The sequence below is a fragment of the Ailuropoda melanoleuca genome, chromosome 6 (genome assembly GCF_002007445.2).
Source record: "Ailuropoda melanoleuca isolate Jingjing chromosome 6, ASM200744v2, whole genome shotgun sequence".
Classification (NCBI taxonomy): Eukaryota; Metazoa; Chordata; class Mammalia; order Carnivora; family Ursidae; genus Ailuropoda; species Ailuropoda melanoleuca.
Window position 1 is genome coordinate 109,957,827 of NC_048223.1, and position 20,399 is coordinate 109,978,225.

The 20,399-nt window shown below is 37.7% G+C and overlaps 1 protein-coding gene across 13 annotated transcripts in view; it reads left to right on the forward strand.

Moving 5' to 3' along the window:
- Positions 1 to 20,399, forward strand: part of ADD3 (adducin 3) — a 145,673-nt gene that overhangs the window by 50,146 nt on the left and 75,128 nt on the right. For 8 of the 13 annotated variants that reach the window (XM_034663267.1, XM_034663268.1, XM_034663256.1 and 5 more), the window contains exon 1: positions 19,571 to 19,720. The exons of 4 other annotated variants lie outside the window; for them this stretch is intronic. The gene's annotated coding sequence lies outside the window, so the exon portion shown is untranslated. Of the gene's footprint in view, positions 1 to 19,570; positions 19,721 to 20,399 lie in introns of those variants that run through there. One more of the 13 variants, XM_034663261.1, reaches the window with a different exon arrangement.

A 20,399-nucleotide genomic window follows, 5' to 3' on the forward strand; every position in this document is an offset into this window, starting at 1 on the left:
TTGTCTGCATGTGTTTTGCTTTTCCTGTGTGTGTGTGTGTGTGTGTTTAAATAAAGGCAGTACTGTCTCCTTCCTTCAGGAAACACCTTTTTTCTGTATGATACAGTTTTTGTCATTTCCACTTTTACGTGAACTAAGAAGTCCTCCTTTTCCTGTGAAAAGGAAATTTCCCAGCTGTTCATAAATTGCAGAGCCTGCTGTGGGAGAGGGGAAGATCTCAGAAAGAGTTCCTTCTCTCTATTCCATGTGTTCTTTTAGTGCTTTTTCTGTACAGCTTCTCTTTTCATTTCTAATATATGCCATCTAATTGACAAGATGGTGACTTTCTGGTGACTTCCTAAGATGGTTTGAGAGTTAGCTCTGTTATTGTATAGTCAGACCCATGGTGATAGTACTTTGTGAGAACCGTGGCAACACTGCTTTGCTCTCCTCCAATTGATTGAAAAGCTGGGAAAAGCTGGGAAAATTGAAAGATTGAAAGGGGTAGTATTTTGAAAGTGATTTTAGAGTGTTTTCTTTGTTAAAACGCTCGCCACTTCCTCTCTTCTGTAAACACACCCATTTGAGCATATTACAGTTTCCTTTGTTTTGAGCCTCTTTTATGTGTAAGTAGAACTACCATTTTGAATATGATCTCCTGTTGATTTAACGGGAGCACCTCTAATAAACATCTAAGTATCCAGCTAACTGACTTAGAGTGGAGCTGTAGGAAGGATCTGCCATGCTATTAAATTTTTTTGGTCTCAGATATACTGCTGCTTTTGCTCATGTGGCTTCTAGTGCCTTGAACATTCTCTTGCTGGTTCTTTCTTGGCTTTTATCTTTTTAAATTATAATTTATAAATCACATTAGCTCCATTATGAAATTCTTCCTCTCCACCTCTGTTGCCTTGGGCCTGGGTAAGGTGCCTGATGTTCATGAGTTTACATAGTATCCTGCAAAGGATAGAACAGGAATTTCTGGTTTTTTAAAGTTGTATTTTGGTACCATAGAAACAGCTTTCAGAAATGGGAAACTAAGGATCATACATAGAAATATGAACTTCTTAAGAGCCAAGGCAGGTTTTGTCATTTTTGTTAACAACCTGTTTCTTCAGATGAGTATAGGCAACACAGGTTTTTTATTTGGGGACATCATGATTAAAGGTTACTCTGTGGACTCTCAAAATACTTGTCATCCATAGGATTACTGACACTTCATCAAGGCTGTTTGAATGGGTGTATTACACAGACCTGGTCAAAGGGTGAGTCTGTGCTAGAAATGAGAAGTGAAGGGAATAGAATTGAGGCTTGGGAACGTTTATGTTTTTTTAGATCGCTACTTCCTGTTCAGCTAAGGAGAGCCTGTAATTTTACTTTTAGTTAAGGAGATAGTCTGTAAGCTTGACAGATCACAGCTGTATCCTGTACTTTGTGTGAAAATGCATTCGCTTTCTCTCCTGTTCATTTAATTTTTCTAATTTCTTAATATATTAAAGTTTATTCTAGTGTTTCATGGAGGAAGAGGTTGGATATGTGCCCAGATAAGAATGTGAACAATGGTTAAATACTAGGTTATAGTCAGAGAGTGAATTAAATATGGTATGTGTGCTGCAAAAACTGAATGACAAGAGAAACCCCCTCTGAATCAATTTTTAAAAGAAGGTCCCAAGATCTTTTGAATGTTCTAGACTAGTGCTATAATTGAAGTAGTTTTATTTTTTTTAATAAACCACACAATTCCTTTACAAAGAATTAAATGTTTGCTCTGTATTCTAACCATCCCACTATTTTATTCTCAAAAGTTTTAGAACCACCTCAGGATGTTATTTTTTTCATCTAACCATCCTAAACATCTTTAATTGCCATTGACATGATATTACCCAGGGCTCCTTCCTTCCTTGAAATTTTATACTCTAATGTTTAAGTTTAGTACACTAGTAGGTTATGTACATAAGCACAACTTCATTTTTGACATCGGTCAGGTAGGTTTGAAATGTTTTTTGCCATCTCAGTTGAGGTGCAATGTTTCATTGATGATACAGAGGAATAACAACATGTTCCATAGGAGAGAGGATTCCAATTTGAGCATTCTCTCCTAAGCAGCAACTTTAAGTTTGTTGGAGTGGAAAAAGTATGGCCTGAAGTCAGGAGAGAAGTGCTTTGTATGACCTTAGGTAGTGACCTCAGGCACCTCAGAATTCTCACAAGCACAAAGAGAGAATTAGACTAGATGACCTTTAAGGTCTTTTCAGCTGTTTTTGCTATTCATGGAGCCTGAGCTCTGCTAGCACAAAATGTAGTTGTGTCTCTCCTATTAGTGTCTGTTAACTCTCAGAGGCTCAGTGTATAATATGAAAGATAAAAAGATGAAGCCAAGGGCACCTGGGTGGCTCAGTCAATTGGGTGTCCGACTCTTGGTTTCAGCTTAGGTCATGATCTCAGGCTCCTGAGATTCAGGCCCGAGTTGGGCTCTGTGCTCAGCACAGAGTCTGCTTGAGATTTCCCCCACTCGCATAGTCTCTCTCTAAAATTAATAAATATTAAAAGAAAAAAAATGATGACGCCATAGTGTTCCAGATGATGGGAACCATCAAGCAAAGCCACATACTACAGCCAAGGTACATGCAGGTAACGTTGATGGCTTCCTGACAGTGTAGATAGTGGACAGGGGTTTATGGGTTGACTTATTCAGTGACATTCACTTTTATTGGTGTAGTACAGTCTAGAAAAGGATTGTATTTTTTTTCTCTTACTGCTGGTTGGTCTTGGAGAAGTCTAAGTGAGGGGACTGACTAAAGTCAAGCCTTTGTTCCTTTGGGAACTTGAGAGCATCTTCGAAGAAGTACTTTTGTAAGGAAGGAAACAAATTGGTACTGTATTTCACAGAATCTGTCCACAGGGCATATAAAAACAAATACATAGATGGAATACAAGTGCTTGTAAAGGAAAAAGAAATATCCATTTGCTTGAAGACCTTCCATAACAAATAGACTGGCTAATGAAGGATTAAATGTTTGCTTTTTCTTTTGTGTTAACCATGTTTATCTAGGTAGTAAAGTCATCCATTTAAATTTATAGTCTGCAATACTTTGTTTCAACAAACTCATCTTAAAATGTTAGCATTGTATGAAATCTTTGACATCCAATTCAACCTTCTCATTTGTAGTTGAGGAAACTGAGGCCCAGAAAGACTGAATAACTTGGCCAAAATCATGCTGTGAATTGTTAGAATCAGAGTTAGAACTGGAACTAGAACCCAGTTCTGCTTGCTTTTAGGTTTTTTTTTTTATTGAGAATACATTATCCTTTATATATTTGAAAGTATGACATGTACCACAAAAATTTTCAAAATAATAAGCAATTTTAGTAAGTTAGTGAATGAGACTAAATCTTCCACTTTTTTTCTGGGAATCGTCCCGCCTTTGTTCTTCAGTAATGTCAGAAAGTAGCATTCTGCCAACAGATAGATTTTCATGTCACATTCTCTATCAGATTCTTGGACAATGAGATAAAACAGTGTTAAGCAAAAGTAAGATAACATAAATGTAATGTTTCTATGCGATAAGAATCCAGAAAATTCTCTTACGATAGGGTAAGAATGTATAATACTGAAATTGATTATATTTATTTATTTATTTATCTATTTATTTGAGAGCAAGGGAGAGAGAGTACAAGCAGAGGGAGTGGGAGAAGCAGGCTCCGCTCTGAGCAGGGAGCCCAACGTGGGGCTCAATTCCAGGACCCTGGGACCACCACCTGAGTCGAAGGCAGATAGATGCCCAACCAACTGAGCCACCCAGGTGTGCCATGTGTTGGTTTTAAATAGGAATTTCAGAATCTTAACCCAGCGGAGAACATGTGATGGGAGGGGGGAAGAATTCCTGATTATTTGTTGTACATTAATAATTACAGTTTTTTGCTTTTATTTTACATAATGGCTTAGTTTTGAACAGTGTCTTAATTTTTTAATGACTATGAGGCCTAATTTATATTTAAATGTATTGAGAATGTTTCTACTCACTGAAAAGTGGTAGCGCATTCTGAAGATGGGAGAAGCTGTTGAATAGGTTAGACAATGGAAAGTGTTAATACTTAACATTGCTGTTGACCAGTGTTTGAACATTGTGATCATTTCAGCTGTACTGCACATTTCAGTCTGTTCACTCTATTGTTAATGTGGAGGAGTGGAGTAGGTAGTGTACTGATTTGAGACCTAAATTCTGTCTGAGAGTCTCTCAATTTATTCCTCCATACTGAATAGTTAAAATTATATGGATTACTTAATTTGTTCTTGTTTTTATAGAAAATATACAATTCAACATGTGTGAGAGAGCTTGGATTACTTCTTAAAGAGTTTAGATTTGAAAAATGCCTTGGTTTTGTGAGAAAGAGGATGTAAGTTTTTCCACAGAGCTAAACTAGCCAACAGAAAAAGATGGCATCAAGTTAAAAGCTCTTGCTACAGAAGAAAAGGGAAACTTTTCTTGTAGACTATCTTAACTTTTTTTAGGTAAACCATATATATAAGTTTAAGTAAACCATAAATATAAGTTTAATAGACCTATGGAAAAGTACACAATCATAAGACAGAGCTTGACAGGTGTGTTCAAATAAACACACTGTATATTATCACCTAGATCAAGACATGGAACACCAGAACACCCTGATATGCCTGCCTTCTTGGGCATTATGTCCTCCTTGCAAGGTACGCATAATCTTGGCACCTCATAGGTTAGTGTTGCCTGCTTCTGAGTTTTATATAAATTGAATCATTCAATATCTGCTCTTTTTTTTTTTTTTAAAGATTTTATTTATTTATTCGACAGAGATAGAGACAGCCAGCGAGGAGGGAACACAAGCAGGGGGAGTGGGAAAGGAAGAAGCAGGCTCATAGGGGAGGAGCCTGATGTGGGGCTCGATCCCATAACGCCGGGATCACGCCCTGAGCCGAAGGCAAACGCTTAACCGCTGTGCCACCCAGGCACCCCAATATCTGCTCTTTTTATCTGGCTTCTTTTGCTCAACATTTTTGTCTGAAATTCATCCATGTTGTTGCAACATAATAATAGTTTATCTCATTGTGTGTATTCCTCGCTGTGAATGTACAATAATCTATCCTTTTTGTGGTTGGTCATTCAGATAGTTTCTAATTTGGGGCTATTAAAAATAATTCTGGGGGTGCCTGGGTGGCTCAGTCCAGTGAATGTCTGCTTTCTGCTCAGGCTCAGGTCATGATCTCAGAGTCCTGGGATCGAGCCCCGGGATCGAGCCCCAAGCCCCATGTCCCAGTGCCGGCTCCCTGCTCAGTGGGGAGGCTGCTTCTCCTTCTCCCTCTGCCCCTCCCCCCGACTCGTACTCATGCTCGCTATCTCTCTTTCTCAAATAAATAAAAACATTTAAAAAAAATAATTTTGCCATATATATTTTTGTGTATGTTTTTAGTGTTCATATATATATGTATATATAAACTTAGTGTTCATATAGTTATGTATATGTGTGTGCACATGCATATATATGTGTATATACACATATGTATATGCATATATATGTGTGTGTGTATATACACACACACACACACACACGCATCTGTTGAGTGTATTTCTCGGAGAGGTGTAGCTAGATTATAGGGCATGTGTGTGTCTGGCTTTTGTACATAATGCCAAAGAATTTTCCAAAATACTTGTACTAATTGACATAAGGATTTGTACTGTTTAAGAGTTCCAGATGCTCCACATCCTTGCCAGGACTTGGTATTAACAATTTTTTATTTTTGTTTTTGTTTTAACCAAACTGATAGGTAGATAGCATATCTACTTGTGGTTTTAATTTGTATTTCCCTGATGACTAATGATGACAGGCATTTCGTTCATTTATTGGTCATTTGGACATTCTCTTTTAGGAAGTACCTGTTTAGATCTTTTACTAATAAGCGGATTAGGTTGTCTTTTGTGTGTGTGTGTGTGTGTGTGATTTTTAAAAATATATTCTGGATAATCTTTTATCAGATTAAAGTTTTATCAGTCTAAAGTCCATAGTTCTTTCTCCCATTCTAAACAATACAAGGATCTTAAAACACTTTAACTCTCATTCTCCATTTCCATCTTAATATGATATTATTGATCAAGATTTTAGTTCCACTTTTTTAACCATCTACATTTGTTATTGCTGTTATTTTATATGGTAGTTTAAAAATTATTCCCTTGTTTGCCATTTTCTTTCCTCTTCCATCTCCATTCTTCTAGTTTTAATTTTTCTGAAAGTCATCCTTTAAAAGTTCCTTTAATGAGTTTATAGAACTCTTTAGTGAGACAGTGTTTTATTTTACTTACTCTTGATAGTACCATTTGATTTACAATTCTAGGCTGACAGTTATCTTCTCTCAGCACTATTATTTCTATGTCTTATGACTTTTTTCTTTTGAAGTCTATTGCAAATGTAATTAACAGCCCTTTATAGGTGATTTGTCTCTGAAGTTTATAGCCATGATTTCCTCAAATACCACCTCTCCCCTGTTCTGTTTCCTCTTTAGAAACTCCGGTATGTTGGACCTCTTTGCTCTCTCTGTTTCTTAGCCTCTCTTTTATACATTCCATTTCTTTGCCTTTCTACCATTCTGGCTAGTTTTTTCAAATTTAGATTCCAGTTTATTCTTTCTACGTGGGTCTAGTCTACTCTGTTTAATCCATTCACTAAGTTTTTTCAATTATTCTATAGTTTTTCAGCTCTGTTGGTCTTCCTTTATAACATCTTGTTTCTCGGGGCGCCTGGGTGGCACAGCGGTTAAGCGTCTGCCTTCGGCTCGGGGCGTGATCCCGGCGTTATGGGATGGGGCCCCACATCAGGCTTCTCCGCTGTGAGCCTGCTTCTTCCTCTCCCCCTCCGCCTGTGTTCCCTCTCTCGCTGGCTTTCTCTATCTCTGTCAAATAAATAAATAAAATCTTTAAAAAAAAAATCTTGTTTCTCATGCTTCCAATTCGATCTTTAAGGATTTTGAACATTATAAAAAAAAACTTATTTTATGTTCTGTGTCTTAGTATTCTGTTGTCTGCAGTTCTTAGGGGGAGGTATCAAATTCTACTCTATGTTGTTTCCACTGACTTTTGTTTAATGTGGTTTGTTACTCATGTGCTTTGTAATTCTGAATTTTTAACTTGGCTGAATTTTATCTGTGGAAATCCTTAGGCAGTCTGTTTTGAGAGCACCTTTCTCCAGAGAGAGTTTTTCTTGCCTTTTTGTGGGGTATCAGAGGTGCTACCAACCTAAAGCCACTTTATGTTATTCTCTTGGCTTAACATTTTTTGGACCATGTGGGGGGGTGTATTTTTATTTTTATTTTTTTCAGGTACCAAATTCTTGGAAGAGTAGACCTGTTGTTACAGATTCTCAGGGAGACTTTTTCTTTTCCCACTCAGCATTCTGGAAAAGACAGATTAAGGTGTTGTGGTTTTTGGTCTTTTTGTGTGTGCTTTTTAATTCCTTCTGTTGGTGGATAGATTTTTTTGGTCTACCTTTTAACTGAGGGGATTACCCTTTAGAATTCTGGATTTATGTGTATGCGTATGGTGGGGGACTGTAACAACTCCCTACCTTATAGAAAGAACTCTCCACCCCTATAACTTATGACTTGAGGAAAACCTGCTTTCTAATTTAGCAATTTTTTCTTCACAACATTGAGCTCATCATCTTCAGAAGACCAAGCAGTTTTTTTTACTTCTGATCTTATTCATCCTAATAAATCGACTAGGACTATGATTAGGATTCCTTCATAAGTTTTAAGCACTTCTAATTTGTTTATATTGTTTTGTGATATGATTAAATTGTCTAGTTATTTTGGAAATTACTGAAATAAAAGTGTTTCCATGAGTATTTCCCAGTAATGGTATGATCTCTATAACGGCTTTATACTGAGACAGATTTGCATGTTTAGATTCCTCTTTTGAGCCCTAGCTACAAATCTTTGTTTTTAAACCAATGATCCAAAACGCTAAAGCTGTGGCTGGTTGCTCTGTCCTGACTATACTAAAAACATTGGTCAAGGTGAGCTGATTGCTTGCTGGTTTATCAGGTACATCTTGACTTTTGTGTCATAGCAAAGGCAAACACTTGTTGAATGCACAATGTCCTTTTTTCCAATTCCTGTAGGAAGGTATTAATTAATGCTTACAGGAATGAACAGATTTGATTAATGTAGTAAATCATCTGTAAAAAGCTTGAAATATATCTTTTTTTTTTTTTTTTTAGCTTTCATTTCTGGGGGTATAGCAAAGGTAATAACTGTTCAGACTTGAAATTGAAGAAAGTAATTTGCTTCTGGCAGAAGGCCTTTCCAAAATCCTTTCTGTAGTTTCCAGGCACATGATTGAAAAATATAGTAGTAAATGTGTATTATCTTATTGCTTCCAGTTTTTTTTGAACTTAAAAGTAACTCCAGAGGTACTAGTTTGGGCCTTCTTTCTTCCCTTTCCCTCCTTTTTATTTAAAACACCGTATCATTTATTATATTGGGCCAGCAGGAATCAGTTTAAAGGGGGTTGAGAGCTGTTTTAGATTAATGACTTGGCAACTTGGAAATAGCCCACAGGAGTCACAGTCCTGCTTATCTTGGAGTGAGTTTTAAAAACTCAGCCATTAAGAATTGTTTCCATAAGCTGCCAAATTGAAACTTGGAGTGAAGAAAAACCTTACACTGATTCCCATACCCCAACGTTCTTGTCAGTGTGCTTTATGGAGCTCTTGTTGCTTGAAGGATGGCATCGTCCACAGGATAAAAAGCTTTGTCATGACAATCAATAATGCAGCTCTGGGTTTACATAGACTTTATATTGCTTTTCCTCAAAGTTCTCAATTTTTCATTTTCATGTATTATAAGGTATTCTTTTTTGTTTAATATTTTTTCAAGTGATAGCCATTTATTACATCCGAACTTTCTGTATTGGAAAAACACTCCTTTTTCTTTTTCCCATTCGTGGGATTGCATAGCAGCCTTTCAGTTAAACAAAATCAAAATTGTTCACTTGTTCACAGTGTTCCACCCCCTTGAAATACACCACATAGCTCCCTGTGGGCGTGCCCGGCCTCCCGCTGCTGCCACAGTTACTTGATCCTCCTTATCTCTTGTCACTCTTGGCTGCTTTAGGATGTCTCTTCATCTGCTTTCTTAGCTCTTCGTTCACCCTCTTCCACCCAGTTTTTGTACTGCTCTAGTCACCTCCCTTCTCAAAGGCTCAGGAGCAGTTCTCATGAGGTTTGTTGTTGTTTTTTTCCTTTTCTCTAATTATTCTGAGAAAGTTACTTATACACTGTCCAAAGGTATGTGTTTCACTGAGGAATTCCTACTCCATGATCAAACTTCTCAGTCTGAACATTTTGTAACAGGTTTTGTTGTTTTGTTTTTTTCTTTGTCAGAGCTTAGGGATCATAGGTGTGAATTCACGAATATAAAGTACACATGACTCTTGCATCCCAGTATAATATGTTAAACGCAGGGGAGGTTACTATCTAAAAGAACCTGGCAAAGAATCTTTAAAGAATTCACATAAAAAATATAATCCTACCTTAATTTCTCTGTTTTAGATATTTTTCAGTTAGGTTGTCATATAGTGTGCTATAAATAATGATCTTCATATTATTCTTCATAAAAATGGAGGATTTGTTATTTACGTGTACTTTAATGTGGAAACCTATCTTAAGCATTAACCTTATGACATTTTCATGTCGTTAGTAACCTGATCAAAATGGGCAATCTGTTCTCAACAATTTAATGTAGCATCCTTTTTACTTTTGTCAGATTAGCCCACAAAAGTAACCTTTCTCATATGTATCAACATCCTTCTGAGCCTTGAACTTGAAAATTTAGGCAACTTACAAACACAGTGCTCGTGATTAGTTGTGTTTTTCTTTTTTCTTCCCAGCCCCTCCCATTAAATCTGTTGTCCTTATACTTGATACCTTTAAGGTTTTGAGCCCATAGAGTATGGTGTACCTGTTCCAGGTTGACCATGTCTTTATATACTGACTTTGGTATTAACCTAGAACAATCTTATTCCTCCTGCCATGAGGATGTGGTAGCAGATCACAGTTTGACTGGCTTCAAGATAATTGGTCTTAGTTATTTCTAAGTCATTGGTTAGTGTAGTGTAAGAACAAACATTGTTCCAAGAAAGGATATATAAATGGCTTTTGAGATTCTTTTCTTAGGACGCAAGTCAGAAGATTAGGGTGAAAGCAAAAGCTCATGACACAAAACTGTATGGTTTGCTAGTAGATTGTAGGGTTCCTGTAGTTTAAATTATACAAACCGCTGTAAATTGTTAACTAGTGACAATTTTTATTTCCCTTTTGTATTAGTTGCCATTTGTGATACTTTTATTTAAAGTAAAGCCATGTGTTGGGGTACCTGGGTGGCTCAGTCTGTTAAGCTTCCAAACCCTCGATTTCACCTTAGGTCATGATCTCAGGGTCATGAGATTGAGCTGTGTGTTGGGTTCCATGTTAGGCGGGGACCCTACTTAAGATTCTCTCTCCGTCTCCCTCTGACCCTCCTACTCTCTTTCTCTGTCTCTAAAATAAAAATAAATAAATAAATAAATAAATAAATAAAATTAAAAAAATAAAGCCACATGTTAAAATACAAGTTTATTAAGAAGCATGTTGTCTTTTCATATCTTTCTGCCAGAGTTGTACATCATCCCCCCACCAAACCTTTTAAGACCAAGCTCAAGTGTAACTTCCTAGGAACCTTTCAAATTGGCTCTTCTCTCTGAGTCCATAATATGTCTATTATAATGCGATAACACAGTGGGCTAATACAATTGCCCAAGAAGCTGTCTCTCCCTTCTTCTTCCCCCCAACTCACTAAGTTGCTAGTGTTTTAGGATCAGGTATAATGTCTCATTCATTTCTTGCACTCTCCACCGTATTCTGTCCTCAGCTGTAGCACGTGATAGGTGTTGAATGAATTATTAAAAGAGTAAATGAATTTAACCAGAAGTAGAAGGATTTATTGATGATTGACTTCCAACTTCGAATTTAAAGGTAAATTTTTAAAATCTCAAATCAGAGTAGATTAAAATCAATGCAGCTATAGATTTGGCACAGAACAAGTTGATATTCTTCAACTATAGTAATACTTGGGGGCAGAAAGTATGCACTAAACTGAAGTATTTCTAAAATGCTAGGAAGAGATGTGCTTATAGGAAGGTTTTGTTTTTGTGTTTTCTTTTTTTTTTTTTAAAGATTTTATTCATTTATTTGAGAGCAGGAGAGAGAGCACAAGCAGGTGGAGGGGCAAAGGGAGAGGGAGAAGCCGACTCCATGCCAAGCAAGGAGCCCAGCTCAGGGCTCGATCCTAGGAACCCGAGATGACCTGAGCCGAAGGCAGACGCCCAACTGACTGAGCCACCCACATGCCCCTTGTTTTTGTTTTAATTAAACCTCCTATCATACTACCAGTTTGCCTAAGAAAATACAAAGGTGGCAAATCTACCAACTATCCACAGATACTTTCATTGAGGGCAGATGGAACTGGAGGGATTGAAGAATGGGAATGAAAAAGAGGAGAACATTTCTAAACCTGTCTCGTGCCCTGTTTTATGGTAGTATTTGGGGGTTTTGGAACATTTTGTTTTAGAGGATAGGATGTGTTCATGTAATGAGCAGGAAGCATGTGTTCCAGAGCTTGATCTGAGAGAAGATCGTTAATCCTTTAAGTCACGTGATTTGTCAGCTTGGCCACCTACCTATGTTACAGCAGTGTTTGAAGCTGAGTACTTGAAGAAATTTTTTTTTGGATGAGAATACTTAAATTTCCAAAGATTAAAAAAGAAGGCTTTTTTAAAATTCGGTTAATTATTTGAAATGTGAAACATTTTTTCAACTAAAGATATTTTTTTTCTCATTTTTTTCTTTTTCTTTAGAAAAAGCAGCAATTAAAAAATGCCTACATTGGTCCCCCACACCCTTGGATGGAGGAAATCAAAGCAACAGTAATATTTTTAACAGGAAATTGCAGAGGCACCTGGGTGGCTCAGTTGGTTAAGCGTCCAACTCTTGATTTTGGCTCAGGTTGTGATCTTGGGGTGGTGAAACTGAGCCCTGCATCAGGCTTTGCACTCAGTGCAGAGGCGGTTTGAGATTCTCTCTGTCCCTCTGCCCCTCCCTCTGCTCACGTGTGCTTGCTCTCGCTCTCTCTCAATTAATTAAATCTTAAAAAAGAAATTGCATGTGTCATGAATGTCTGTATCATACAGCCATAGTGCATTTACATTTACTTGTCTTCTGTTCCATTTTTTTGGACTTTTCCCTAAAGCAGAAATTATTTGTGAATGAAGGGCTTTTTTTTTTTTAAGATTTTATTTATTTATTAGAGCATGAGCAGTGGGAGAGACAGAGAGGAAGAGAGGGGGAGAAACAGACTCTGCTGATCAGGGAGCCCAATGTGGGGCTCAATCCTAGGACCCTGGAATCATGACCCAAGCTAAAGGCAGATGCTTAACCGACTGAGCTACCCCAGTCACCCCTGTGAATGAAGGTTTTTTAATAGCACATACATATTTACTCTTCACTTTTTAATGTTTTTTTATCCCATGTAGTCTTTGTCTTCCTCTAAAAGGTGGTTAATAAAATACATTGTTTTGGGAAGTATTATGCCATGAGAGAGTCAAAGCCACATATTGTTTTTCCACTTCGAGTCGGGCAACTTCCAGGTACAATATAAGTGCACTAGTTTGGTTAATTTTTGTTTTAAATGGGGATCGTGTCCAGTCTTGACCTAATGATTTACTGACTTTCTCTGTCAGCTTTATTAGGCTTAACTTGCCGATCATTGTAAGTTATGTTGTATACATTTTTTTAATCCAGCAAAAAACCTTGTTTTTAACATTAACCGTATTTCACTTACTCCCAACCTTGCCTTTTTTGTAACTGCTTCATCTTTAAATCCTGGATTACCTCTTTTATCAAACAACCATCTATCAGATATTAAATAGGCAAAGGATATTATTCATTTACCATCCATAATATCTTTTGAACTTGCCCTATGCTAGGTCCTGAGGGGCCCTGCCCACCAGTTGCTCACAGCACATCTGAGAGAGCTATACCAGCAAACAGAAAATTGTGAGTCAATGTAATGAGTGCTGTGTTGGAGGTAAGCCAGAGGGCTGTGGCACTTGAGGCTTTGAACTTCAACGTGGAGGCTTTCCTTCACAAATCCATCTTTGCAAGGGAAGCAAAACCAGGGTGTTCCTAAATGGGAAATTATGGAATATAGCCAGATGCCTGCAGGCAAGAGTTGAATTTCACCAACTTGGCAAGTCTCTCATTATCTTCTGAAGCATGAACACCATGGTTGGCATTTTTATCAAGGAGTTATCCATGTTGTATTTATTACTTCTGAGAACAGTTGGTTTTGGGGGCAAAAGCCATAAGAGTAAGAGCTATGATTTAACACTGCTATGGTTCTAGGGCCATCTCTGACTTAGGTTTGTAACTCCAGGATGGCAGACTGTTCCATGGAATTGAGTCCTATATAGAACCACACTCCTCTTAATTGTCTCAGCTGTTTTTGTTTTTGTTTTTCTTGGCCAGGCCTTTTCCCTCCCCTTGAGTTTTGCTCTCTCAGCTGATCTCTTGTGCTGTTTGGTTTCCCTCCTCTGTCTTGGTTCTCTTAAACCTCCCCACACTCCGTAAAATTGGTCTATTACGAAAATCACTTGTATTGAAAAATCACTTCTCTACTTTATCTCCGTTGCCACGAGTTGTGTGACCTTATATGCTTAACCTCTTGGAGTCTCTGTATTCTCATATCTAAAAGGAGCCTAGTAGTACTGCCCGGTGGAGTTGTGGGTGGTACCCAGGGTAGGTATTTAAAGCACATAGCAGTTTGAATTATTCCAGTGGCACTTTAACTGCTTAACAGCAGTTACTTTTCCAAGAACACAAGAACAAGAGTTTGTACACAGTTGACTTTTAATCTCTTTAATTTCATGCCCTGTGATTATCTCCCTGCCCCCCACTTTTCTAGCACTTTGCTTTCCTTTTTGGTGAGTGTTTAGACTTAGTGTTTTTTTGCTACTTTGATCATAAGTGAATACCCATTATCCAGCCATATCCATTCAGCAGCACTTACGGACAGTTTCCTTGTGCTAGGCATTGGAATACAAAGACGCTCCCATTTAAGTAAGGGAAACTAATGGAAGCAGCCATCTGGTGTGAGTTCTATAATGCTGTTATTTAAAGCATAATGGAAACACAGGTTGAAGAAGCTTTCATTTTGTTCTGAGCAGATTAGGAAAGTAGGTTAGATGTTAACTGGGCCTTGAATTCTCACTTGGTGGTTATCACGCTAGGCAAAGGGAGCTCTTTATAAAAGGCTTGTAAAGATATAAGTATATATGGTGTAAGTAGTCACTGCAGAGTCAAAAGTCTATGCTTCCCTCCCCCTACTACTCCAGTTCTGTCTTAGTAGGAAGGCAAAGAAAAAACAAGTAACTTTTTTTTTTCCAGACGTAAAAAGTGACTTGCCTCTGTAGTGAATAAAGAGTTCTGCTTTATTTGCTATTTTTTCTTTGTGTATGTGAAATGAGAGCAAACATAGGGGTAACACAAAAGCTTCGAAGCAGCATGTGATTGGGCATAGGCTTGAACTATGCCCAGAGCTGTTGATTTTGCTTCCACTTCCTGTGTTTCCTTCTTTTGATCACTTACTACATGCCAGGCACTTTACAAAAGTTCTCTTTTAAGCCATACAATTTTGATGAATTAAGATTTCCCTTGTTTTACATAGGACAAAACTAAGACTCAAAGGAGTTTAAAAAAACCAAACCAAGAAACTTTAAGATGTATAGCCTGTAAGTGGCAGAGCTCTTCCTCTGAGCCAGCATTCTCTCCCAAGCTTCTGTTCTCTTCATTCTAAAGCCAAGTAAAGAACTGCTGCCTAAGAACCTTAGACTAGGCCCAAGCAATAAATTACCAGCTGGCTGACTGGTACAGGCAGCCAAAACTTTTGAAGTTCTGTTTCCTTCACCTAAGAAGTGGAGTAATTGGAGCAGAGGAGTCTACACTTCTTTTAACTTTATAATTTCTTCTTAGGCTCCTTCCATCTGTTTCATTCATGGGCAACCAAGTTATGTGACGTAGTGGGGAATGTTCTAACACATAGGTTGCAAAGGCACGACTATTTAGAGTTGTTGAAAATCAACTCTTTTTTTTTTTTTTAAGATTTATTTATTGTGTTCCCTCTCTCGCTGGCTGTCTCTATCTCTGTCAAATAAATAAATAAAATCTTAAAAAAAAAAAAAAGATTGTTAAGATTTATTTATTTTAGAAAGAGATTGGGGGGAGGGGCAGAGAGAGAGGGAGTGAGAGAATCTCAGGCAGGCTCCCTGCTGATCACTGATCATGGAGCCTATTGCAAAGGCTTAATATCATGACCTGAGCTGAAATCAGGAGTTGGATGCTTAATCGACTGAGCTACCCAGGCGCCCCTAAAATCACTTTAAAATCAAAATAATGATTGCTCTGAGGAAATGGAAGAGAGGGTTGTCTGGGGAGAGGCTTGAGGGAACTTTCTGACGTGAAGGTAATGTTCTGTATTTTGAGAGGAGTTTGTACAAGTATAAATTTACATTTCTGCATTTCATTGTGTATTAGTTTTATAGCAAAAGAGAAAAAACCATAAGCAAATATTGAACTCTGGGTAGTGATAATGCATGCTGGTATTGGGGGGTGTATATGGGTATCTGTCACTTCAAAATGCACTAAAAATAACGATGAGGTATGTGATAAAGTAAGTATAGTACAATGTTAATGGTAGAATCTAGACAGGGCTTGTATAGTGCTTACTATAAAATTCTTTCAAATTTGCTGTAAATTTAAAAACCTAAATAAAATAACATATTAATATTAAAATATTATAATTGTCAGGGTGGGGAAATCACTTTTAAAATGAGTCAACAATTTCATATCAAGAGTCACCTCCTCGGGGCGCCTGGGTAGCATAGTCGTTAAGCGTCTGCCTTTGGCTCGGCGTCCTGGGATCGAGCCCCACATCAGGCTCCTCTGCTGGGAGCCTGCTTCTTCCTCTCCCACTCCCCCTGCTTGTGTTCCTTCTCTTGCTGTCTCTCTCTGTCAAATAAATAAATAAATAAAATCTTAAAAAAAAAAAAAAAGAGTCACCTCCTCACTTGAGTCTTTTTTAACAACACCCCAGGCTGTAGTTGATCTACCATGAATTTAACCTGATTTAAACAGCTCAGAGAGACCTTTCCTTTCCTTAGACAGCCCTGCAGATGGGGAGGTTCCTTCCCATAGACATTTCAAGTTAGTCTGAATGTCCCACAGAGGTGAAGCTTGCCAAGCAAAGCTCATCTCTGTGGCTGAGTCACTAATAGTTATACCATATTTCTAGAATTTAATGTCACCATCAGCCAAAGATTAAACTTTTTTCTCCCTCCCTCTCCCACACTAGAAATATCCTTGATCTGGTGATGTTTGTTAAGGGAAAAGCCCTTTTTTTGGTTTTGTGCTTTATTTTCAGTCAGCCACAAGTTTGAGAAGCCTTGTGTTTCTTTATTCTCTAACAAATGACTGTTCATGTGTTCCCAGCACTTTAGTTGGAGACAGCTTCTCATTGTGCTGGTTTGAGTTCTGACACTTGAGAGCATCTTCATCCTGAAGCTTATGGATTGTCCCTCTCGTATTTGAAGCAAAGTCTTATCTTCTCTTCATTGGTTAAGCCCCAGCCCCTGGTGGTGCCCCAAATGAATGTCTCATCCAAGTTGTGTTTGACAATGTATGGGTGTGAAGAGTATATGAACTCTTGTGCAGCAGAAGTGGAGGGGAGAGCCCATAGAACAATGAGTTCAATCATGCGGATACTTAATTTCATATAAAAGACCAATAAGATAGCTAAAATGTTTTGAATAATTTTCTTTTAGAAATGTCATCTTTTTTGGGGCGCCTGGGTGGTTCAGTTGCTAAGTGTCTGCCTTCGGCTCAGGGCGTGATCCCAGCGTTTTGGGATCTAGCCCCACATTGGGCTCCTCTGCTGGGAGCCTGCTTCTTCCTCTCCCACTCCCCCTGCTTCTCTCTCTCACTGGCTGTCTCTCTCACTGGCTGACTCTGTGTCAAATAAATAAATAAAATCTTAAAAAAAAAAAAGTCATCTTTTTTTTCTAACTTTCATAACTGTTTGTTACAAGTCACTTTATGTACTGAAAGCACACATTATTTTACAATATTGTGTGTTTGAAAATAAAATGGCATTTAAATGAAACAAATATTTGAAATAAAATTGGAGGGCAGGGCAGAGGGAGGGAGATCAGGACACGTTTTGAGTTGTGCAGGAGCCCATATTAAGTGTTAAGCCTCTGGCATTCAATAGACAGTATTTTTATTTAAAATCCACAAAACTGGTACAGAGAGGGAAGGAGAAATTTAATTGCTTGAGAGTTACCCTAGAAGATTGGATCGGTAAATGTACATGAATCCCTGAAACAGGCAGGTGTATGTGAATGCCAAATAATGTGTGAACTAATGAGGAGAAACTTGCTTTTCTGTATCACCGTGGTGAAAGCAGTGGTCCCAACAACTTTCACGTTTATGAGGACTTTTTTTAAAGGGACTAACTACACATTGGGCAAGCAACTGTGTAGTCCAAAAAGTATTGGCTGGATTTAACATACTGGGGGCATGTGGATTCCTAAGAATGTCACACCTTGTCTATGCCAATAAATCAGAGTGTCTATTCTTGATACTAAATCTGATGTCATTGGCCGATTTTCCCCTTTATTGGAAGGATAATAGTCAGAAGGGAGATTATTTTTACATGTATTTTGCTTTCTGATTGGGATGTTTTTATGATTTCTTTTTTTATTTTTTAGCTACGAAATAGTACTGGCAAGTCCCAAGAAAACTAGATCTGGATTTCATTTTGTCTTTTCAACTCTGTGTGATCTTGTGCACATTCCTGACATGTTACAAACAGCTTGTGTGTCTGAATGTGCAGTATCAGTTTTCAGTGGTGAAAGCCCCAAAAGGAAACAGACTGATTCTTCCATGCACAAACAGCTGGGCAGTTGTGGATGGAATTAATTGCTGATATATAGTGGCTATGTTTTTCTTCTCTTGTCATTTCCTTTGCAGCTGTGAAAGTGAAGTTTGACTTGAAAACAGACATTTCCAGCAGTGCAAATCCAAAAAGTATCAAAATGGGATTCTTCAAATATATGTGATTGCTACCTTTGAGTTCAGTTTGGGGGTGAGATAGAGAAGAGCAAGGGATGGCAGGCGATTCGTAATTATATGTATGGTTGAAAAATAAAGCAGGTATGTGAACTATGAGAAGTATTTTTGAATGGGTTAATTTATTTTATGGTAAAAGTAGCCTCAAAATCCAGCAAAAGGCTAGATCAGTCAGCAAGCACCCCCTTCCTAGGATCCTGAAAGAAGGTGTTATAGGCCACCTCTGAAAAAATAGGGTGGGGGACGGGGGAGGAAAATATCACAGTGTTCAGTACTGCAGACTGATTTATTGTTCCAGTGTGAGGAAGTAGCAGTTGGCGCAGAGGGTAATGTGACAACATGTATCATTAAAAATAATATTTTCCTGGTCTTTTCTGAAAGCCTTTTCTTTGTTCTAAATTCAGTGTAAATGATTATATAGCTTATTTTTTTTTACATGCGTGGCTATTTTACTGAAAAAAACTTTTTTTATTCCACAAGTTATAGGAGTTCAGTTAAAAGTAGCTGTTGGTTGTGTGTCTGAATGTTCATATACAGGAAGTAGTATTGATTAAAATCACTTTGAACAATAACCAGATGTTTGGTAACAATTTCAATAACTGATAAATTATTTTAGACACTAAGTTTGTTTAGTCAGTATGTATACATTTTACAGAATATCTTATTTGGAAATAAATCAGAAAAAAATTAAAAATCAAAACTATGAAACTATTTGAAAAAGCAGATGACTATAAAATTTTTTAAAGTCTGATATGCATATTAGTGATTTCCATCAAAATAATTCTCCCTTTAATGTATTTTAAAATTCTACCAAAATGAGTTTATAAATCAAATCCTTTTTTTTTTTTTTAAGGCAACTCTTGCTAGTTAGTTGATAAGAAAATGCTTTTATTGTTTCTGCATTACCAGGAGAACTAGAGCATTGATAGAGGAGGGTAGGTAATGCTTATTCATGATTGGGTCCCCTATTTGGCTAAATAGACCAAGAGTAAAGTTCTGGAGTGAGCGATGTTGCCAACACCTTGAGATACGCAGAAGTTGCTGTTGCTAAACTTAGAAGTTGGCATTGTTGGACTTCCTTTATAGTAGTCCACTTCCACCTCACATTCTGTTGTTTGAGCTGCGTGATCTACCTTGGATTTTATCTTTTCTTTCTTCACAAAAAAGAAATGAGCCCATATTTTATTTCATAGCAGGAAAGCAGGTCTACAAACATGAACCGCCCTCCTCTCCCCTGTTTCTTTGAGGAGGATTAACCAGTTAGTTTTGACTCTGAGGCCCTGAAAAATGTTGTGGCAATATTAACGTGCAGTTTGCTGTCACTGAGGTCTGCTTTGGGTGTGTTGTTTCCCCCAGAGTGGGCTCCACCCTTGCTCTAACCGCACCGAGTGTGGATATCTCACCGTTTAAAACAAAGTTCATTTTTAGGGCAGCATTGCATCAGAATTGCCACACAAAAACCAGCTTAAGAAATGTACAGCAGCTTCAAATTTTTTTCGTAAGTAATGGATTGTCTATTGTAAAACTGATAACGCACAGCTTAGGGGGAAGCGTAGATAAGATAGATGGCTAGTTTTGTGCTAGCTGCTAGTAATGTGCAGTATTCTTCTTGGGAAGGAGCCTGCAGGTTTATCACTCAATTCAATTTTTTCCTGTTAGTTCACTTGTTTGCTTTTTTTTTTGGTTCCTTTAACAATTTACTGAACTATTGTTTTTAATTGTTTGGGGGATGATCATGACTGTTTAAGGAAAATACTGGTGGTTTCCCAAATGTGCTAATTACTTAACATAAAAATGCTTGAAGTAGTGTTTTGCACTGAATTTATTGGACCCATTAACAGCATAATCTGGCAATACTGTATTTCGAGACATCGTGGCATGAACTTTGTGTGTAAGAGTGGGTTCATTGAATTAAAAAAAGGCAGCATCTAAAGAGCCTTTATTTCTGTTATAATGATGCTTTGTCCTGCTGCTGTTGGGTATTTGTCAGAAGAGTTGGGGAAGGCTGCAGCCCAAAGTTCTGTTCCATGCCTTGTCTGTGCCTCTGTGTTCTTTCTAGAGTTTGTGACGCGAGTGGTAAGTTAAACTGTAGGAGAATTGCGTTATTCAATGAGGTCCACATTCAGCAGTTTTTTCTTTGCAAATGGATCTGACTTGTTTTCCCCTCACATGTTAGG